The sequence below is a fragment of the Equus przewalskii genome, chromosome 21 (assembly GCF_037783145.1).
Source record: "Equus przewalskii isolate Varuska chromosome 21, EquPr2, whole genome shotgun sequence".
Lineage (NCBI taxonomy): Eukaryota > Metazoa > Chordata > Mammalia > Perissodactyla > Equidae > Equus > Equus przewalskii.
The window spans coordinates 34179795-34201846 of record NC_091851.1 but is presented as its reverse complement, the minus strand read 5'-3'; the positions used below and the strand labels follow the sequence as shown (position 1 = coordinate 34201846).

The 22052-nt window shown below is 43.0% G+C and overlaps 2 long non-coding RNA genes across 2 annotated transcripts; both read right to left on the bottom strand.

Moving 5' to 3' along the window:
* Positions 1-69: 69 nt before the first annotated feature.
* Positions 70-5380, bottom strand: LOC103557212 (uncharacterized). Its single transcript, XR_011530840.1, has 3 exons — positions 4734-5380; positions 1046-1189; positions 70-292 (listed from the first exon to the last, which is right to left on the bottom strand). It is a non-coding gene; the product is annotated as an uncharacterized lncRNA (long non-coding RNA).
* Positions 5381-19918: 14538 nt separating this feature from the next.
* On the bottom strand, positions 19919-20349 carry LOC103557213 (uncharacterized). The gene is made up of 2 exons (XR_011530839.1): positions 20300-20349; positions 19919-20094 (listed from the first exon to the last, which is right to left on the bottom strand). It is a non-coding gene; the product is annotated as an uncharacterized lncRNA (long non-coding RNA).
* Between the last annotated feature and the right edge of the window lie 1703 nt (positions 20350-22052).

Below are 22052 nucleotides of genomic sequence, written 5' to 3'. Positions count from 1 at the left end.
GAGAGTCTCCACGCTCCCCACCCACTCCCAGCCACCAGGCGAGACTCTGTGAATCACAGACGCCAGGTATGCCGACAGAAGCGTGTGCTTTTATTTGTTCTCTGGTCAAAATACATTTTCCGTGCCCAGCCCTTTTCTGGGTGCCAGGAATACACAAAGGACCGGGCACAGAGGAAGCATCCGTGGCAGCACCAAGGCTTCAGCGGGGACTGCGGATACCTCAGGCTTGTGTGGGAAGTGGACTCCCTGGACACCAGGAATCCTCAGCTTCATCACACTGGCATCAATCTGTCTGCAGAAAGAACATTAGATCAGCACGTCTACCTATGGGGCAGCCACCTTATGTCCAGATTCTCCACCTCAAGTGGGACCCTGGCCAACAAGTTCCAAGGCCATTTGGGGCAGGAAAGATGGAGCGCGAGGTGGCAAAATTGAAGAATCACTGGTCTTGGGGTCAGTCCCAGCTGTTTACTGACTCAGTGTTGCGATCGGTAAAATCAGGACACTGGCTGGATGATTCTCGAGAGGCCCCCAACTCTGATGGTCCTGCTGGGCTTTATTGTGGACGCCCCCCAGGACCCAGAGGGGAAATCAGTAAAGAGCCCTCAACTCCCACAGTGCTTTATGGATGACTAAGCCCTGTGTAGGATGTAGTCCTGATGGATGTGATTGTGTCCATTTTACAGATGGGAAAACTGAGGTTCAGAGAGATACAGTCGTCCTTCACAGTCACACTGTGAGTTACAAGCAGTTTTCATTCCAACTCGAGTCTCCTGCACCCAGGACCACAGCTGCCTGCTCCTCCTCCACTCCATGGCGACCTTCCTTCCGGGGGCCTTGGAGGGGTCTGGGAGAAAGCACTGTCCCAGGGAACCCTGTGGGAGTCCTTGCCTGGGACAAGGGTGGTGTTAAATGCAGAGAGGCCTCACAAGGGCTCTGCCAGAGATAAGGAGGTGGGCACGCCCTCCCCATGGGTCTGGGGTACCAGGGTATTGAGACCAACTGGATCGAAGGACTTCCATCCGAGCTCAGACTTCCTCCTTACCTGCTGTGGGATAAACACATTTCCTCCTACACAGGACCTCGCAACACTTGAAAAAGCCCCTGCACTGGTTGTCGTTGACACGTTCATCTCTGTAGGAGGAGCTTCTGCAGCTGCTGGTGCCACCGGACATCTTCCAGCCTTCTCCTAGACAGAGCAGGGCTGCAGGTTATAGTCCGGAAGCTACTTCCTGAACCATTCAAAGCTGCTCTCTCTTCCAGGGCCCACACCAAAGATGTCTGAGACGGAAGCCTTGCCCCAGGTGACTGACTGCATTGAACATGGTGGATGCCATGCTCAGGTTCCTTCCACACCTTTCATTGTCTCTGTATGACCATGACCCGGATTATTGTTTTGCTGCTATGGGTTCACCCTGAGACTTCCTTCAGAGGCGTCTCCTTGCCCAGATGGAGAACCAGAAGTGTCTGGGAGTTTATGTCCCCTCCCTTCAGCTCTTGGACAATGGCTGACCAGTGTGGGAGTACAAAATCCCTGTTTTGTGCTCCAAAGATCCTTGTGGGACCAGGCTGAGGTGGGGACTTCCTCCCAAATGGCTTGGCTTCTTTTGCTCATCCCTTTGTCTCTCCTGGGAGCATTCGAGGCCTTGGCTCAAGTCTGTTTCTAGCAGAACCTCCACTAAGCTAGTAACTCTTTGAGGCTCCTTGCTGCAGGACTGGAAGTGGGGATGAGACTGACGGACAGGGAAGCCAGGCAGAGGTGGCAGGGCAGAGAACCCCTTCACATGGGTCTGGATGGAGTGGAAGATGGACGGGGGACGTTGATCTGAGCCTGGACCCCTCTTTAGGTTTCATGGGGACACACATGTCCCCACACCTGCCCTCACAGCCCCCGAGGTCATCTTTGCACTAGCAGTTCTTTTCATGTTAGTGCAGGGGGAGAGTCTCCTGCCCTTGCCAGACTTGCCTGGACACTTCCAGGCTTCACCTCAACTGGACAAAGCGGATGAGCAGGTTGTAGGAAGCTCTGGATGTCACCCTCATGCTGTGAGACTCCAGCCCTGGCTCCGTGCTTTGCCACAGAAACTAACCCCTCCCACATCTCAGCTGTCAATGCACCTCCTGAAGGGGCATCTAATTCCTTCTCACCAGTGTCCCCTTAAACAGTGCTTGTAGCTGGTGGCATGTGGCACTGAGGGACGGACTGACTGGGTCACCAACTGACCAACCCACCAACTGAAATGGACACCTAGCCCCTGATCCAGCAGGAACCACTCTTTCTGGGCAGGGCGTTCTCTCTGGAGTCTGAGATGTCAACAGAGTCCCTGCATGTGATGCAACGGAGGCCAGGGTGGTGTCTCTTCTCCCTGGGCACTGCCTGTCATACGGCATCATGGGGCTGAATCAGCTAGCACGAGAGAGTGGGTTTGAGGGGAAAGAATCCAGCTTTCTCATCCTTCTCATCTGCTGTGAGATGGGGCCACGTTCCCCAACTCAGTAAAGAGCCACGTTCTCAGGAGGTGAAAGGTAGAGAGGCTGTAGGGGAGCAGCCATGCCCAGGGGCCTCAAGGGGAGAGTAGTCAGGGTGCCTCATCATCCCATCAGGAAAAAGTCACTGGCTCAGGACGGCACGTGTAGGGCTCATGAACAGATACTTCTGTCTCAGGGAAAGACAAAGACACCCAGAAACAAAGAGTGACAGAAATGAGGGAGAGCAATTAAAGACAAACAGATGGAACCATCGCTATGAAGACTGAGAGACAGGCAGTCAGAGAAGAGAGAGTAAGGGACACACAGAGAGAAAGAGACAAAGAATATGAATCCGATTAAAAGGAATCCAACACATAGACAGAAATAAAGAAAGAGGTGAAGAGTAAGACAGTGAAGGAAGTATAAAGAATAAGAGGAAGGGAGAGGGAGAATAAGAGAGAGATGGAAGGATACAGAGCCATTTAGGCAGAGGAGAAGTTCTGGGGGCCAGACAGATTCCAGACGAAGCACTCACAAAGAACTCAGATCCTGTTGGCCAAACACCCAGCCTCCCCTACTCCCAAAGCCTGGGTTGCCCACTGGAAGGGAAGCTCTGAGCTGGGGCTCTGGGACAGAGGACTGGGATACCCCTGTGCTGGGAAGGAACCCCCTACATCCCTGACTGTGGGTGGAGCTTGAATCCAGTGACTAAAAGTCACCAGGGAGAATACCACCACCTTCCACAGCCCAGAACCAGGACATCAAAGTTCCAAGATGAGAAGGACCATAATGAAGAGGAAGTCACAGGACTTCATGGTCTCTGGAGTCTATGTGACTCTGAGGGCCATTGCCAGGCCTTGGCACTTAGACTTTCACTGGAGGGTGTGGCCCCACTGAAAATGTCTCGGCTCCTCCTAACTGCCCTGGCATACGTGGGAGACTAAGGTAGGCACCCATAGGCCCGAAATTATCTTCTGCCCCAATCAACAGCCTGAGGCCTATCAGAGCAGAACCTATAGGTCTGCTTACTCCTTATAGACATTCAAATACTGTTCTAAATACCTTTGCCAGATAAAACACGGACACTCAGTTAGATTTGAATTTCAGATAAACCACCAAGTAACTTTATAGTATAAGTATGTCCCAAATGCTAAAAAAAAAAATTATTCATTTTTTATCTAAACACAGTTTCTCTGATTAACTGAAATTCAAATTTCACTGGTCATCCTCTATTTTTATTCGCTAAATATGGCAAAGCCCCAAAACCATTCTTCTTAAGTTCCTGATTCCCCCAATTCTGAGCATTCCTGTGATTCTATGGGGCATATTGGTTTGTTTTTCATCAGTGTATCTCATTCATTAGGTTTGATTTTCTCCCCTTGGTGAGTTATTTACCATTCCTGTCCGTCTTCATGCATTGTGGCTAATGGATGCAGGTATTATTGAAGGCCTACCTGCCAGCCAGACAGGACCAGCAGCATCATTTGTGGGACCCAGTGCAAGGCAACCTTGTTCAAAAATCATTAAAGATTTCAAGATGGCGACTGCAGAGCGTTAGACCTGGTGACTGCACAGGATCCTGGGCCCACGAAGCTGGCGCACCTTCTTGAAAATCCCAGTGCTGCAACTAACCATCTCTGTGACTCTGGAAAAATCACTTAGCCTTTCTGAGGCATAGTCTCCTCCTGTCTGCAAAGAGGATTTAACTTCTTCACTCAAAGAGGGTGGTGAGGAATTCAGACAGGAAAAAACACAAGGATGGGCACTAGGAAGACGTCAGTAAACAGTAGCCATTATTTTTATTACAGCAGGGGCTCTGCGCACGGTGGCCCATTGAGTGCTGCTGTGCTGTCTTCAGAGCCTCAGGCCACTGCTTCTGCACTGATACTGTTCCGTGCCATTCCCCTCCTGCCCCATCATGGTTCTGCTTCTCTCTGCTCTGATGCAGCACACGCCCTCCTTGCTTTGGCTGAAAGTCCCTTCCTTACGCCAGGCCCACCAACACTCTTGTGTCACCAACTTGTGGCTGTCCCTAGGGTCACTTGACCTTGTCGAGGTATTGCCATTTTTTTCATGCTATTTAAAAACGCCATTTTTTAAAAAAGGCAATTATGTCTGTTCAGAGATAGGAGAGGTACAGAATCCTCTTCCTTCAGGTCAAGATCCTGGTCGACATGGAGGCTCCAGGGAAGAAACCTGAGAACAGTGATAGAGAGAGATTTGGAGAGAGTTCGAACAACAGAGGTCATAAATAAAATTCTTACCCATCATCAAGGCCGACAGATGCCACTCCAAGACCTCCTCCTACCCAGGAGAAACTGCACAACTGAATTCCCATCCACCCAGGTTTCCTCAGCCAGGTTCTTCCTGGTTTGAATTTTGGAAGTTTTGACAAGGCTTAATTCCCTCCCAGGCACTCCCACAATTTGGAAGGGGCTGCTGAGATTTGCTCTTTTTTCTGCTGAAACCAGCTCCCTGGGGAGTAGACCCAGAAGGTGGGAATGTGGCGTGTGGGGATGGGAGCAGAAAATATGAACATCTGGGGTAGAGGTTAGGGGAGCAGATGGACAATGGGAGGGCTCGGCCTGCTCCCCAACCATAACCCTCCATCACAGCGATTTGTGAAGGTGCCAGCAATAACGCTGCAGGATTATAACCTGCGGAAAAATCTAAATGAGAAAATAAAAGTGATGCCAAGCAACGGCTTGACCTGCTCTCCGCAAGACAAAAGCCAATCTGTCAAGAGGCAAGGCGGTGGAGAGAGAAAATTTCACTTAAGCAATGAGCTAGCTAACTGAAAGATGGTGGACTATGCTAAAAAACCATCTGCGAGGGGAACTGATTTGGAAATGAGTTATATAAGGCCAACGGGGTCGGGGAGGGGACTCAGGAGTGCCAGGTATTGGATGACCGCAGACCGCCGGGCGCCTCTCTGTAGACAAAAGTTTTGGATCTGCTGAATGTGACATTCCTGAGGAATCTAAGAAAACATAGTTGTTTTCTTCTGAGGGAGAGAAGCAAGAGTTTGGGCAGAGGCCTGAAATCTTCTGCTAACAAGTCATTCTCTCTACTGGTTGCTGACTGGTTACTCATTAGCTTGCCTACGTGCAGGTCTAAGCGTTTCTCCAAAGCGCACGGCGAGAATAAGCAGAGGGTGGGGGGTGGTTTAGACATAAAGTCTCTCATGCTAACTCGGTCTCAAAAGTTGCCAGCTGTTTCCCTACAAACAGATACTCGATATTAATATTCTGACGTATTTACCCCCAGTTCTTGTTCTGTGTGTTATTTACAAAATTGGAACTATACTGTCTAAAGTAGCTTCAATTACTTTCTATTTTCCTTAATGTAGCAATGCAGGTACCGGCTTTAAGATTAAAACAGTATTTTTATTAAAAAAGAAAAAAAAAACAGTAGGGGGCCAGCCCTGTGGCGTAGTGGTTAAGTTCACACACTCCATTTGGGTGGCCTGGGGTTCATGGGTTCAGATTCTGGCAGTGGACCTACACACCACTTTTTAAGCCATGTGGTGGCGGCATCCCACATACAAAGTGGAGGAAGATGGGCACAGATGTTAGCTTAGCGACAACCATCCTCAAGCAAAAAGAAGAGGATTGGCAATAGATGTTAGCTCAGGGCCAATCTTCCTCACCAAAAAACCAAAAAACCAGCAGTACATTTAGGCCTACCTCCTGAGTGTGCCAACCCACCAACCCCACCCCTCTGCCTTTCTGGCTCCCCACAAGTAACAGCTTTCAACTCTTTTTGCTATTTTTTTCTGGCATTTACTTTCACGTTTTATCATCATATGTATATACTGCCAACTTTTACTTCTTCAAATTTAGACATCATCTGCCCATTTCCTGTTACTGGTAAGGATTTTGACTTTTTTATAGACTTCTATACCCTCCCAATATAAATATATCACAATTTTGGTAAAATTCATTTTCAAGGAAAACATTATTACAACTCAGTAAAATTGTCACTGCGGAATCAAGCTATATACCATGACTGCATTTCATTCTTCATATGATTTTTATTTTTTCCTCCAATTTTTGTTGAATTGCCTCATTATTTCATTTTTCTTCCCTTTTAAAGAAAAAACACTCTAGCTAAGGCCTCCATAACTCTCCAACAGCTCTGTGAATTCCTCTGTACCACATTTTTATGTGGCCCACACTGTTAGTCTACTGTATTTGTTTCCTATCACTGCAGTAACAAATTGGCACAAATTTATTGGCTTAAAATGGCACAAATTTATTCTCTTACAGTTCTGCAGTCCAGAAGTCCAAAATGAGTTTCACTGGGCAGGAATCAACACGTCGGCAGGTCCGTGCTCTTTCTGGACGTTCTAGGGGAGAACCCATTTCCTCGGCTTTTCCACCCTCCACAGGCTATTGTCATTCCTTGGCTCATGGCCGCACGTCACATTGATTTTTCTCCCCAACTTCAGTTGCCACATCTCTTACTTCCTCTTCTTTTGTCAAATCTCCCTCTGCCTCCCTCTTATAAGGATACAATTGACTACATTTAGGGTCCATCCAGATAATACAGGATAATCTCCCCCTATGGATATCGTTCCTTTGATCACATGTTCAAAGTTCCTTTTGCCACATAAGGGAACATTCATAGGGTCAGGGGATTAGGATGCGAACACCTGTAGGCACCATTATTCAGCCCTCAGTCACGTCCATTTTGTGTTCTGTGAGACAGCCCTCCTGGAGGGCTCCCGTCCAGACTGGTGCTTCTCTAGACCTGCTACACAACCAGCATTAGGGGATTTTTTTGGCCATGCTTCTGGCAATTATTATCTTGGCTCCTTTCTTGTATCATTCCTGGATTTCAAGTTTCTCTTTTTCTTTGTTACATCCTCCATTTTAATGGCATATATTTTTCAGTAGATTTCTGAGGAATGGTGCATTGGAAATAACTATTTTGAGACTTGGTCTTTCCGAAAGCATTTATATTTTACCTTCACACTTGGTTGATATTTTGGCTTAGAATACAAATATGAGTTATAAATAATTTTACTTAAAATTTTGATAGTATTGCTTTTATTTTAATTTCCAATGTTTGTACTGAGAAATCAAATGCCACTCTGATTCCTTATTCTTCAGATGTGAGTGATTCCCTCTCCCTCATCTATCTATGTATCTCATAGCTTACGGAATCTTCTCTTTATCCCTGATGTTCTGACATTTCACAATGATTAGCTTTGATGTCTTTTTTTACATTCGCGAGCTGAGTACTCGCTAGGCATTTCAATTCTGGGATATTTTACTGCATTATTTCTTGAATAATTCCACCTCCACCATTTTGTTGGTTCCCTTTCCAAAACTTTTATTAGCCAGGTGTTGCTTTTATTGATTGATTCTCTAAGTTTCTTATTTTTTCCATCTTATTTCTACCTCGTTAACTGGTGATTCTAGTCATGAAATGATCTCCTCATATTTATTTTCCCATTCTTTTTAAGAATTTTTAATTTCATCTATTTTTCTTGTTCATTGACTATCCTTTTAAAAAACTGTCACCTTGTCTTATTTCATGTTGCAGCAGCATCTTGTCTCCTCGGTTCCCTGCATGATCTCTGTTTCCTCTGAGTCCTTTTTTTCCCAAAATGTTTTCATCTCTTTTGTGTTAGAAGTTTTGTCGATTGTATGGTGAACTTCAGCATCTGCCCTACTTAACAGCATGCACCCAAAATTTTTTATTTTATTTTATTTTATTGAGGTGATATTGGCTTATAAGATTGTGTAAATTTCAGGTGTACGTTATTATATTTCAGTTTCTGTATAGACTGCATCGTGCTCAGCACCAATAGTCTAGTTTTTATCTGTCACCATGCATATGTGCCCCTTTATCCCTTTTGCCCTCCCTCCACCCCCTTCTCCTCTGATAACCACTAATCTGTTCTCCTTATCTATGTGTTTATCTTCCGCATATGAGCGAAATCATATGGTATTTGTCTTTCTCTGTCTGACTTACTTTGCTTAGCATGTTACCCTCAAGGTCCATCTATCTTGTTGCAAATGGCACGATTTTGTCTTCTTTTAGGGCTGAGTAGTATTCCATTGTGTGTGTGTGTGTATATATATATACATATATATGTACATATACCACATCTTCTTTACCCAGGCATCTGTTGATGGACACTTGGGTTGCTTCCACATCTTGGCCCTTGTGAATAATCCTGTGATGTACATACGGATGCATAAATCTCTTTGAATCATTGATTTCATGTTCTTTGGATAAAAACCCAGTAGTGGGATAGCTGGGTCATATGGTGTTTCTATTTTTAATTTTTTGAGAAATCTCCACGCTGTTTTCCATAGTGGCTGCACCAGTTTGCATTCCCACCAGCAGTATATGAGAGTTCCCTTTTCTCCACATCCTCTCCAACACTTGTTATTTCTTGTCTTGTTAATTACAGCCATTCTGATTGGTGTGAGGTGATATCTCATTGTAGTTTTGATTTGCATTTCCCTAGTAATTAGTAATGCTGAGCATCTTTTCATGTGCCTGTCGGCCTTCTGTATATCTTCTTTGGAAAAATGTCTGTTCATATCCTCTGCCCATTTTTTGATCAGGTTGTTCATTTTCTTGTTGTTGAGTTGTATGAGTTCTTTACATATTTTGGAAATTAACCCGTTGTCAGATATATGATTTGGAAGCATGCACCAGAATTTAAAGGGAAGCTTTGTGTGCTTGGCAGGGCTCATCAGATGGTAAGCTTCACTATAGGAAAACTGGATTATAAGTCAGTTTTTAAAATTTAGGATCTCCTCTTGTCTCCTGCAGGGTTGTTAGAGGCATAGCAATGATAGCAAGGGTCAGGGAAGGTGACAGCCTAGAGCATCAACTGCCCCTTATGCAGACAATCAAACGAATCCAATTTGACTCCGCACCTGAAACTAACCTGACTCAGTTCTAAATTCCCTTAATTCCTGGGTCTTTTCAGATTCTGTAGGAAGAAGTAGCTTGCTTCCCCTTGGTGTCTCCCTCTATAGATAGTGAGGTTTGATCCTCCTATTGGTGAAGTGGATTCCTATTCTTCTATCCACATTCAATTTTTTAAACTTCAGGTGCCAAGAATTGAATTCATCATAATCCCTAGTTTGTGACTCACTCTCATCACAGGTTCCATGTATGCTCAAACATAAAAATAACCCACAGAGTGAAGCCATGATCAATACAACATAATATACACAGCAAATGCAATATAAATAATATAACAGAGCCAAGATCAAATATATTTGTCACAACAATAAATGTAAATGGATCAAGCTCATCTATTAGAAACACATTTTTAGACTGGCTCACAAAACAAAACCTAACTCCATAGTGTATAAAAGAGACATTATCTTTTAAAAAGTTATTTAGAAAGCCTACAAATAAAGGGACAGATAAAGACAGAACAAATGGATGCAAACAATAAAAAAGCAGACACTGTGACCTAAACGTCAGGGTAGAATTTAGGAATAAAAATTAGCTGACATAAAGAAGGATAATTTATGATGCTCACAGTTAACAATTAACAAAGAAGATATATCAGTTACTAATATCCATGCAAGAAATAGCACAATCACCTTAACAAAACAGAAACCATCAAAAATGTAAGTAGAAACATTCTGAAAATAGAAACTCAAAAACACGCTCACACGAAGACAGTAAAGATGTAGAAGATCAAAGAAGACGATTCATAAGGTAATTTTATAGATGTGCATTGAATTTTGAACACCGATAACAGAAAGTATATCTGCTTCTCAAGTACACAGGGAATGTTAATAAATAATTACCATATACTAGGTCACGAAGAAATTCTCAATAAGTTTCATGAGGTAGAAACAATACAGACAGTATTCTCTAGTAGCAATGCAATGTAAGGATAAATAATTTTTAAAAATTTCCTCCTAGAAATTTAGAAACTCTTGGTAAAACAACTGTTGGATCAAAGAAGAAAAACAAATTAAAATTGCAGAATTTCTAAAAACTATTGATAATGAAAATGCTACATATTAGAATCTAAGTGATATGAGTTAAGCAGTAATCAGAAGGAAATTCATAGTTTTAAATATGAGTAGCAAAAAAATTGAAAGTGCAAATAAATGAATTAAACATCCAGCTCAAAAGCTTAAAAGAAACACAAAAGAAAACCAAAGTGAAACAAAAAAAAAATTAATACAGATAAAAGCAGAAAATAATATGTTTAAAACTCCAAAAATATAGTAGAAGTAATAAATAAAATGCTGTCTTCAGAAAAAAACCCATAAAAATAAATAAATGGCTAGCTAATGTGATCAATAAAAAAGTAAGAAAACAGAAACACACAAAATAAGAAATGATAAGGGACAATAATGATCAAACAGGAAAAATGTCTAAAATCATGAGAAATTTATTTGCACAGAATTATGCAGATAGATATAAAATTTTAGATGAAATAAATATCCTATAAAAATGTCATTTACCCAATTTTACCCCAATAGACATAGGAATGTGAAAACAGACCAATTTTTATAGAAGAAATAGAGATCGTTGAAAACTATTCCATATGGTTCTACAAGCCTTCAAAGACACTTAATTCCAACACTACTTAAATGACTCCTAAGTATAGAAAAAATAACTTTCCCAGTTCTTTTTATGAAGTAAGTATAACACTGACACCCAAAATTGGTAAAAATTACGTAAAAAGAGAAAAGTACAAATCAATTTCACTAATGAATATTAGTTCAAAAATCCAAAATAAACATTAGTAGACAGAATGCAATAGCACATTAAAAAATAATGCATCATGACCAAATGAGGTTTTTTTCCAGGAATATAAGATGGTTAAATATTAGGACATCCTTAATATAATTTATTATATAAATATATCTAAGAGAAAAAAAGATAGGATTCATTCTCATAGATGCTAAAAAAAAAACCTTCGAAAAAGTAAACACTCACTTATTAGTTTTTAGGTAAACTAAAAAGTTGACCAATACCTTCTTACTGGAGAAACACAAAGGCTTTCCATCAAGGTTAAGAAGAAGGTGAGGATGTCCACTAACTTCACTACTATTCATATTGTATTGGAAGAATTGGCCAATGTCTTGAACAGGATTTTAACAATTAGGCACATAAAAATTAGAAATAAAGAAATAAAGTTATCACTGCAGATAACATGATAGTGTATCAACGAAAGCCAAAAGATTCCATGCAAAATCTAATATAAACAATGAAATCAATAAATAACTGAGAATTCTACATTAGCTTTCAAAAATCATTGATGTCCTTACGTATAGACAAGAAGTTAGAAGATTTACTGCACAAGAGCATCCCGTTTACAATGCAACAAAATCTTTAAACACTAGAAATAAACATCACACAAAATTATCAAAATTTTAAAACATTTCTGAAAGACTCAAAAGTTAACTTTTGAGACTCAATACTTAAGTGGGAAGACATCCCTTGTCTTTGGATGGAATGATTATAGCATAATAAAAATGTCAAATTTCTTCAAATTAATTTAACATGATCTCAATAAAAGTACCAATAATTTTTTTCCTCAGGGCTTAGAGAATTGCTTTTAAACTTCATATGAAAAGTAAACAAGAAGAATAGCTGGGAAACCCCTAAAAAAAGAAAAACATCAAAAAGGACTAGCCTTACCATATGTTAAAATATACTCTAGTGGGCATATAGTTAAAGCAGTGTGTGAATAGACAGACAATAGACATGATAATAGACAGTATATATGATAGACAGACAAATTAAAGCAACAAAATGGAAAGTTCAAAAATAGACTCAACTACTAATGGAAAAATAATGTATGATAAATGTGGCATTTCAAGTCAATGGGGAAATACATACTTTGTAATATATGATATTAGGAAAGCCATAATAATCTTTAATGCATGGCAAAAAAAAAAAAAGAAGCTTTTTAAAGTCAAAATTGAAAAACGGGGGAAAATATTCTCAGCTAACATCATAGAAAAAGAAGCTAATCTCTCTGATATATAAAGAGCCTTTTAAAATCAAGAACAGGGGGCTGGCCCCGTGGCCGGGTGGTTAAAAGTTTGGTGCATTTTGTTTCAGCGGCCTAGGTTCACAGGTTCAATACCAGACGTGGACCTACACCACTCGTCAGCCATGCTGTGGCAGTGTCATACATACAAAATAGAGGAAGATTGGCACAGATGTTAGCTCAGTGACAATCTTCCTCAAGCAAAAAGAGGAGGATTGGCAACAGATGTTAGCAACTCTGGGTGAATCTTCCCCAGCAAAAAAAAAAAGAAGAAGAAGAAGAAGAAAAATATCTAAACCCCAAGAGGAATGTGGGTAAAACATAAGAACAGAAAATTGACAGGAAATCAATTTAAATGGCCCTTGAAATAAAGGAAAAAATAAATATCAACTTCTCATGTAAAAAAACTACACATTGAAATTATACTGTGATACCATTTCCTACCACCTAAGCTGGCAAAAATCTGAAAGCTTGACAGGAAACTCCATCAAGAAAGCTATGAAGAAACAGTCTTTCTCAGACATAGCTGGTAGGAATCCAGGATAGTGGAGTCGCTGGGAATGAGCATTTAGCAGTGTTCAACAAAACCACATATACACTTACCCTTTCAGCAATCTCACTTCTAGGAATCCACCCTGAAGCGATAGGTCAACAATCATGCTAACGTAATTTGTGATGTCATTGTAACAGCAAAAGATTGTTTATCTATGCAGGACAAGGAAATGAGATGAATAAACTATGATATATCCACACAATAGAATATTACGACACTATTTTTAAAAAATAGAACAGGGAAGGTATCTATGAGCTGAGATGGAGCAATTGTCAGTTATACTGTTATGTGAAAACAATGTATATGTTTATATAATAAATTATATTAAAGATTTCCTAATATTTAACCATTTGGTATTCCTGAAAAAAAACCTCATTTGGTCATGATGCATTATTTTTTTAATGTGCGATTGTATTCTGTTTAGCTATCCTTCACATAAGAAACAAACGCAAATACATATATATATCAAATGAAAATATAAGAAGGATAAACCAGAAATGAATAAAATTATTGCTTGTAAGGGTTGAGTGGAAGTGGAGTGAAGAGCATCGGGATGAGAAAAGATTTCTGACTGTATCTTTTTATGTAATTTTGACATTCCCCCCCCAAGTTTATTGAGATATAATTGATGTGTAACATTCTTTAAGTTTAAGGTGTACGGTGTGATGACTTGATACAGGTATATATTCTAAAATGCTTCCCACAATAAGGTTAGTTAGCACATCCTTGACCTTACACAATTATCATTTTGTTGTTGCTGTTATGGTGAGAACATTACAGCTCTGCTCTCGGAGCACCTTTCAAGGATACCATCCAGTGTTGTCAACTACAGTCACCGTGCTGTGCAGCAGATCCCCAGAACTTCCTCATTTTAGGACTGAAACTTTGTACTCTTTGATCATCTCCCACTGCCCCCACTCCTCAGCCCCTGGCAACCACCGTTCTAATCTCTGTTCCTATCAGTTTGATGATTTTAGATTCCATGTATAAGTAAGATCATACAGTATTTTTCTTGGTCTGACTTATTTCACGTAGCATAATGCCCACAAGGTCCATCCATGTTGTCACAAAGGGCTGGCTTTCCTTCTTTTTTAGAGTTGAATAATATTCCATTGTAATATGTACCACATTTTCTTCATCTATCCATCTGTCAGTGGACACTTAGGTTGTTTCCGTGTCTTGGGTGTTGTGAATGTTGCTGGAATGAACATGGAGCGCTGACGGCCTTTGAGACAGTGATTTCATCTCCACTGATGTATACCCAGAACTGAGATTGCTGGATCATATGGTAGATCTATTTTTAATTTTTTGAAGAACCTCCATACTGTTTTCCATAGTGGCTGTACCAGCTCATGTTCCCACCAACAGCGCACGAGGGCTCCCTTTTCCCCACATCTTGCCAGCATTTGTTACCTCTTGTCTTTTTGATGACAGCCATTCTAACAGGTATGAGAGGATATCTCATTGGGGTTTTGATTTGCATTTCTCCGATGATTAGTGATGCTGAGCACTTTTTCATGTACTTGTTAGCCATTTGTATGTCTTCTTTGGGGAAATGTCTATTCAAGTTCTCTGTCCATTTGTTCATTGGACTATTTGAATTTTTTTGCTATTGAGTTATATGAATTCTTTATATATTTTGGATATTAACCCCCTTATTGGATATATCTTTTGCAAATATTTTCTCCCAACCCACAGTTTGCCATTTCATTTTGTTGATTGTTATTTTGCCATGCAAGGGCTTTTTAGTTTGAGGTAGTGCCACTTGTTGATTTTTGCTTTTGTTGCTTGTGGTGTTGTATCCAAAAAAGTCATTGCCAAGACCGAGGTCAAAGAGATTTTTCCCTACCTTTTCTTCTAGTAGTTTTATGGTTTCAAGTCTTACATTTAAGTCCTTAATTTATTTGAAACTTTTTTTTTTTGCTGGGAAATATTCACTCTGAGCTAACATCTGTTGCCAATCTTCTTCTCTTATTCTTTTCCTCCCCAAAGCCCCAGTGCATGGTTGTATATCCAAGTTGTAAGTCCTTCTCATTCTTCTGTGTGAGCTGCTGCCACAGCATGGCTACTGGCAGACAAGTGGTGTAGTTCTGTACCCGGGCAACCATGCCCAGATTGCTGAAACAGAGCACACCAAACTTTAGCCACTAGCCCATCGGGGCTGGCTCTATTTCAAGCTAATTTTTGTGAGTGATATAGACGGGGTCCAACTTCATTCTTTTGCACGTGGATATCCAGTTTTCCCAGCACGATTTATTGGAAAGATTATCCTCTCCCCACTGAGTATTCTCAGCTCCCCTATCAAACATCAGCTGATCATACAATGCAAGGGTCCATTTCCAGGCTGTTGCTCCATTGGTCCACGTGTCCACTTTCATGCCGGTAACATACTGTTTTTATTACTATAGTCCTGTAGATAGTTTGAAGTCAGGAAGGGTGATACCTCTAGCTTTGTTTTTTCTCAAGATTGCTTTGACTATTTGGGGTCTTTTGTGGTTTTATATGAATCTTAGAATCGTTTTTTCTATTTCTGTGAAAAGTGCCGTTGAAATTTGGATAGAGATTGCATTGAAGCTATAGATGGCCTTAGGTGGTATGGACATTTTAACAATATTAACTCTTTCAATCCATGAACACGAGATATCTTTCCATTTATTTCTGTCTTTATCAATCTCCTTCCTCAGTGTCTTGTAGTTTTCAGTGTACAGATCTTTCACCCCCTTGGTTAAATGTATTCCTAAGTCCTCTGCTGCTTATCATTTACCCTCCACCTGCTTTTTCAGGGAGGCCACACATGCAGATGTCCTGTCACTCACTCCCTCTACCCAACCACCAGACCAATGAAGCTGGGTATGAAGAAGCAGCACGTTCATTTGCTCATTTTCTAATCCATAGGCATTTCCTGAAGCGTCTATTATGTGCAAGCCCTATCCTGGATACTAGGGATACACAGATGAATCAAGCCCAACTCCGAACCCAAAGGAGGTATTGGTGATAAAACCACATCTTCATCAGGGAGCTTTCAAAGTTTTCAGGCTTAGGGGGAAAGAGAATTCAGAGACCACATACACCACGGATCAGTCTGTAGAGAGAAAGGCAGGTCAGAGCTATAGTATTAGAACTAGCCAGGGTACCTCCAGGTCCAAAGGCATCCTTGGCCACTGGTTCCCAGCGTTTCCTGAGGACAGGCAGAGAGGGAGAATGGCGGTGATACAGTTAAATGAGCACCGCCTACAAGGTCAGGATGCTGAGTTCAAATCCTAGCTTTTTACTGCCTCAGTGCCTTAGGTTTCCCATCTGTAAAATCTGGACATGGGACTAGTCCAAGATCCTTTCAAGTTCTTTAGATTCTGGTGGTCCTATTGGCTTTGAACCTCAGCATCAAACTAGAACCCATTCGAGCTGGGGCATAACCATAGCAATACGCCCTCAATGTACAAGTGCCTCATAGCACAAATTCCCTGCACCACTGCTGCCTTGATGGATATGATTATGACCATTTTAATAATGAAGAAACTAAGTGTCACTGAGTCTCAGATAGGTACTGTCACCTGCAGGAGGCAGTAAGCAACTCAGAGGCAAAGCTGACATTCACACCTTGGTCTCACGAGCTCTGTGTCAGGGCTGCTTCTCCAAGCTTCTCCAGGCCATCGCCCTCCCAGGGAGGCGAGGTGAGAGGTCAGGTATAGAGGCACCGCCACAGGCAATCCTCTGAGGTTCTATGCCCGGAGGACTGCGAGAGATGGTGTTGAAGGCAGAGGTTCTGCGGGGGACACAGGTGAGGCAGCCCCCTGCCAATGAGGGCAGAGCTCCAGCGGGTTTAGGCCACACTGGGGGAGGGTGATGGCAGGCGGGTCATAGATCTGAATCTAGCCCTTCTTCTCACCTTTCTCAGGGACAATGCACCACTTCCTACTCCCGCCCTTGTAGCACTTCAGGCTATGTCAGCGTGAGCATCATTTTTTTTGTTGTTTTTTGTTTGTTTGTTTGTTTGTTTGTTTTGGTGGTACTTTTTTTTTATTGAGTTATTGATAGGTTACAATCTTGTGAAATTTCAGTTGTACATTAATGTTTGTCAGTCATGTTGTAGGTGCACCACTTCACCCTTTGTGCCCACCCCCCACCCCACCTTTCCCCTGGTATCCACTAAACTGTTCTTAGTCCATAATTTTAAATTCCTCATATGAGTGGAGTCATACACAGATTATCTTTCTCTCGCTGGCTTATTTCACTTAACATAATTCCCTCAAGGTCCATCCATGTTATTGCAAATGGGATGATTTTGTTCTGTTTTGCAGCTGAGTAGTATTCCATTGTATATTTGTACCACATCTTCTTTATCCATTCGGCATGAGCATCATTTTTGCAATAGTTTGAAGGGTTGGGCATCTTACAAGTGCCTTTCTTCACTGAACACTTCTCAGACTTCACCTGAACTGGAGAGAGCAGGTCCAGAGCTTGAGACCCTCCTGCTGTCCAGGACCACAGCCCAGCCTTACCCTCTCCATAGACGCCAACCCCTCTCCCCTGCCCCTGGTCCTCAAACTGAGGCCTGAGGATCTCATGAAGGAAGACCGGATTCCTTTAACCCAGTGGGCCCCCTGGTGGCCTGACTGGTGGCTGACCTACAGTCAGGCTGACTGTTGGTTCCACAAACTGATCAAGTGACCAATAAGATTCACAAAGTTGGCAGTAGCAGGGACCTAGCTGGGCCTTGTCCCTAACCAGATTCAGAGGGAGCCCCCAGCAGCACCCCGATACTTCCTGTCCTCAGTTTCAGTCTTCGCCCCTTCCTGGCAGACAGGACCCTCTTACCCACATTTAGAACGTTTGCAGGATTCCTGGACTTCCTGCAACAAGCACTGGGACAGCACTGCCACTGCTCTGAGCTCTGCTGGTCATTCTGGCACAGCAACAGCTGACAGATCTGGCAGCAACAGGGGGTTATAGATGAGACGGACAAGAAGGTAGGTGGAATTGACAAAGGCTCTAGACTATCTTCCCAGGAAGTGAAAGGAGTCCCCAGAAACCAAAAGGAGGGCTGTGGGAGAGCAGTCATGATCCAGAGACGGGCGGGGGAGAGTGCTAAGGACGCCTGATAAGTAGGCAATGAGAAGTCACTGGCTCCTGAGGGAATGTGTATGTAGGGTTTACATTCTTGTGTTTCTGGCCCAAGGAAAGACAAAGACACACAGAGACAAAGAATGACAGAAACAGAGAGAGGAGAAAATAAAAACAAACACATGAAACCATTATGACAAAAATGAGAGTCAGAGACAGAAGGACACACAGACAGAGAAAGAGAGAGAGATAGCAGAATACTGTAATAAAATACAGTAATATTTTATAATGTATAAAATACAGTAATAAAAATTAAAATGTACCAGAAATGAAAAGAGACCAGATAGATACAGAGAGGGAAGGAGATGAAGAAAGAGAGAACAAAGGAGATGGAGAGAAAGGGAGGGAGACAAAGCGGAACAGAGAGGGCGAATGCGGCAGACAGAGCTGGTTAGTCCAAGGACAATGTCGGGTGGTCTGGACGTACTGTCAGGTGAAGCTCTCACAGAGGACTTGGTCCCTATTTGTCAGGGCTCCCTTTCCTGGGATGCCCACTGGAAGGACCTGATTGAGCTCCTGCCCTAGGAAAGGAAGAGGAGATCACCCACAAGCTAGCCAGGAATCCTTCCCTCTCTGACCCATTCTGGGAGACGGGGACTGCTCTGAGGGGTGACTTTAATTCAATCACTCCCTTTCAGCCAGGCTGACACTTTCTTAATCATACTGTATTCTGAGCATCCTCCTCTCCTCCTTCACGGGAGCCCTGCATCACAGTCTGATGGTTCTCCTTGTCTCCTCTGGCTATCTCCCCTTTACCCCTCACACGCATTTTCCCCAATAAGCCCTTGATTCCCTACTCTTGTCTTGACATCTGCTTTTCAGAGGAACCAAACTAACCCATTCACCTATTTGTTTTGGTTTGAACTGTGCAGGCAATGAAGGGAAAGCAAGTGGGGAGGCAGAAGAAAATTCAGAGAAGAAAGAACATGTTTTTTCCTAATAGAAATTACTATCCAATGAAGATAATAATTAGATTCCATTAGAAACATTAAAAAGAGTGAGGCTCCCATTTTTATTTAAATGACAATGTTCATCCTACATCTACAATGTTATCACTTGTAATTATGTAGATGATGATGAAAAATATTATATGTCACCTGAAAACATCCTAGGGAATAAATAGTTTTTCAAAAATTTGTTTAAGCTGTATGTGTCAAGGAAAAATAAATTTTTGGAAGACTACTCTCCAGACCTAAAAGCCCTGTGTGATCCCTCAGCAAGACCGAACCAAACAGCAGAAAGCGAGAAAGTGCAAGGCTAACGCTTCACGAGTAGGTAGCTTAGAGACTCAGCTCCCAAACTAAGACTCAAGGTAGCTAAACTGGGCCGTGGACAAGACTTCCTTTTCCTGAGTTATGAAGGCCTAAGATTTTAGACCTTAAAGTAGCCTAGAACTAAGGCACGTTCTGCTCCACTGCCAACCCAAAGTCCCAAATCTAGTCCTGGATCACACTATTCCAAGAAGCAGAAAGGCCACCAGCAGCAGGGCCAGAGACCATGTGGCAAAAAGCCTTGCCTCCTTATCGCAGGACAACATACACCTCTCAGACGATGCAACACAGAAAATATGACTCAAAATTGCCCCTGGGATCTGAGTGTCAGGAGACATTGAAAGCGAGAAACATATCAGAAAAACAGAAGTGCAGGAACTGATCAAAACTAAATGTGAAACAGTAACCCCATCCTTTTTTACAAATCCTAAAGGATGCCCCTCGAGGCTGAGGACAGAGAAAGGGGGTGGGGGGGGGGAGATCCAGCAGTCGTGGATTTTCATGTAGTTTTAAATATATAACACTTTATTTCTTTGTGTGGTTTTCATATTAATAAGCATTTAACTCTGGATAAAAGGAAGACGGGGATGAGGAGAGCATGGAAGAATCAGAAATCAGTTATCCAATCTGAGCCTGCTCTATCAGTGTCTTCTCGGGGTTGGTTCAGAAGGGGTTTCTACCTGGGGAGAGAAGAGAGAGTCAGAGACATGGGAGGGTGCACACTGAGCGGCGGACGCGGACTGGGTCCCAAGACCACTGCGGTCTCAATCCTGTGAGGGCCTCGCCTCCCGAAAGCACTGAGATGTGCTGCCAAGAAGCCAGGGACTGGGGATCAGGAATTGTAGGCAAGCCATCCTAAAAAATTATAACCTGATAATCCCTTACCTGACAATTTAAATGTGAAGAGGAAAGCGATTCACTCTTACAAGCTGTAAGAGAAGCAATGGCCATTGAAAATTGTCATAAGAAAAATTCAGCAACAGTTGAGGAGCCCAGAGATAACCTCCTCCAACTGTCCCCATCATTCACGGGAGAGCGCTGCCCATCACATGGAACGAAGGGCGCGTCTTCTGAGGAAGGACGTCTGTTGGGCCTCTCTCTTTACTGTCCTAGAGGCAGATTTCAGGGTAGATCCTAGTTTAAAAGTTCTGACCTCAATGATTTCTAAGGGCACTGAGGGTTCTCCACGCGCTCTGGGACACCTAGATCAAAGCGGGGAGACGGGGCGCTTCTCACCTCACTCCAAACTCCCCAAGGGCTCCATGCATCGACGCCTACAGTTGTAGAAACAACACTTCCTGACGCCCTTGCAGCCTCTATCGCGCCGGCACAGAGGTAAGAGGACGAAGGGGCAGGAAAGTGAAAATTCGGGGCACTCTCCCGGTTTCGTTACTGCCGAGGAAAAATGCCGCAGGGTGAGCTGGGGGCACCAGGGCGTCGTTGCCAGGCAGCCGGGCCAGCTCGTCCCAAGGGCTCCTCCGAGGGAGGGCTCCCCAACCCCGACCACACACGGGACCGCCTCGGCCCACACGCACCCTTCAGCAAACGAGGCTGCGCCGCGTGGAGGCAGAGGACCAGGAGGACCACAGTGAGCGCAAAGAGGCTGCTCAGCTTCATGACGCGGGAGAAGAGTGCGGGCAGCGTGGAGGCCCGATCTCGGTTTATATGGTCTCTGGCAGCCCGCCGGCAGGGGGAGCTAGTGCCCAGGGCCCCAGGCCAGAGAGCCTTAGTGTGACCGGAAATGTCAACTGTTTCCTTTCACCCCCCTCCCCCCCAACGCCAGGCAGAGGCGCGGTAATAACCTCTGGGGCATAACTTCTGAGAGCCCACGGTGCCCTTCTTTCTCAGGGAAGGTCAGGGCTGGCCTGACCCTTAAGAATTCTTGCTTTATGCAGTGGATTTTTGAGGCGATAGGAGGAAATTGTCTTTCCCAAGTTTGACAAACTCCTTTCTTCTCACTCTGTATCCATGACGACTTAAACCCCACCCTCCCCAACAGATTTCAGAAATGGGTACCTTTGAAGAGTTTTGCTGGAACAAATTAACATTTGAAACACACACAGCCACAAAGACAAGATAAGATAATGAACTGTTAGCGAGATAATATTTAGATTTATGGAGAATAGCAATACATTGTGCCCTGCAGAGACCTAAGTTTAAGTCGTGTGATGGATGTTTTCTACATTAACGCCTGTCTTTATGTCTCCATGACTTTGTATGAACTTCGTTTGTCGATAAAGTCAAAAGTCTAACTTGAGGTCATTTTGGGGTGTGAACCCCAGATCAAATGACCCATCTAGCTCTCTCAGCACTGCTGTAAAAGTGTGTGTTACTCCTACCTGCTTGGTGGCAAAGAACGCACTCATCTTAAGCAATGGTAAGAAACAGTTTATGGAGGCACACAGGAGAATTGGTCCCAGATGTGGGAGGCAGAGAGATGCTGAGGAAAAAGAAGGGTCCTTGGAACAGCATCTCTATCCATCAACTCCTCTCCTTTCTTTCTAGTGCAATCTTGTAGCTACCTCCTGGCCTTTTTTCATTGTGCATCTGCATTGCTTTCTTCTAGCTCTGGCTTGGCCTGTCCTCTGTGAGTTCCAGTCCAAATTTAGAAAAAAAAACTCTTTCCAATTAGTTTAAT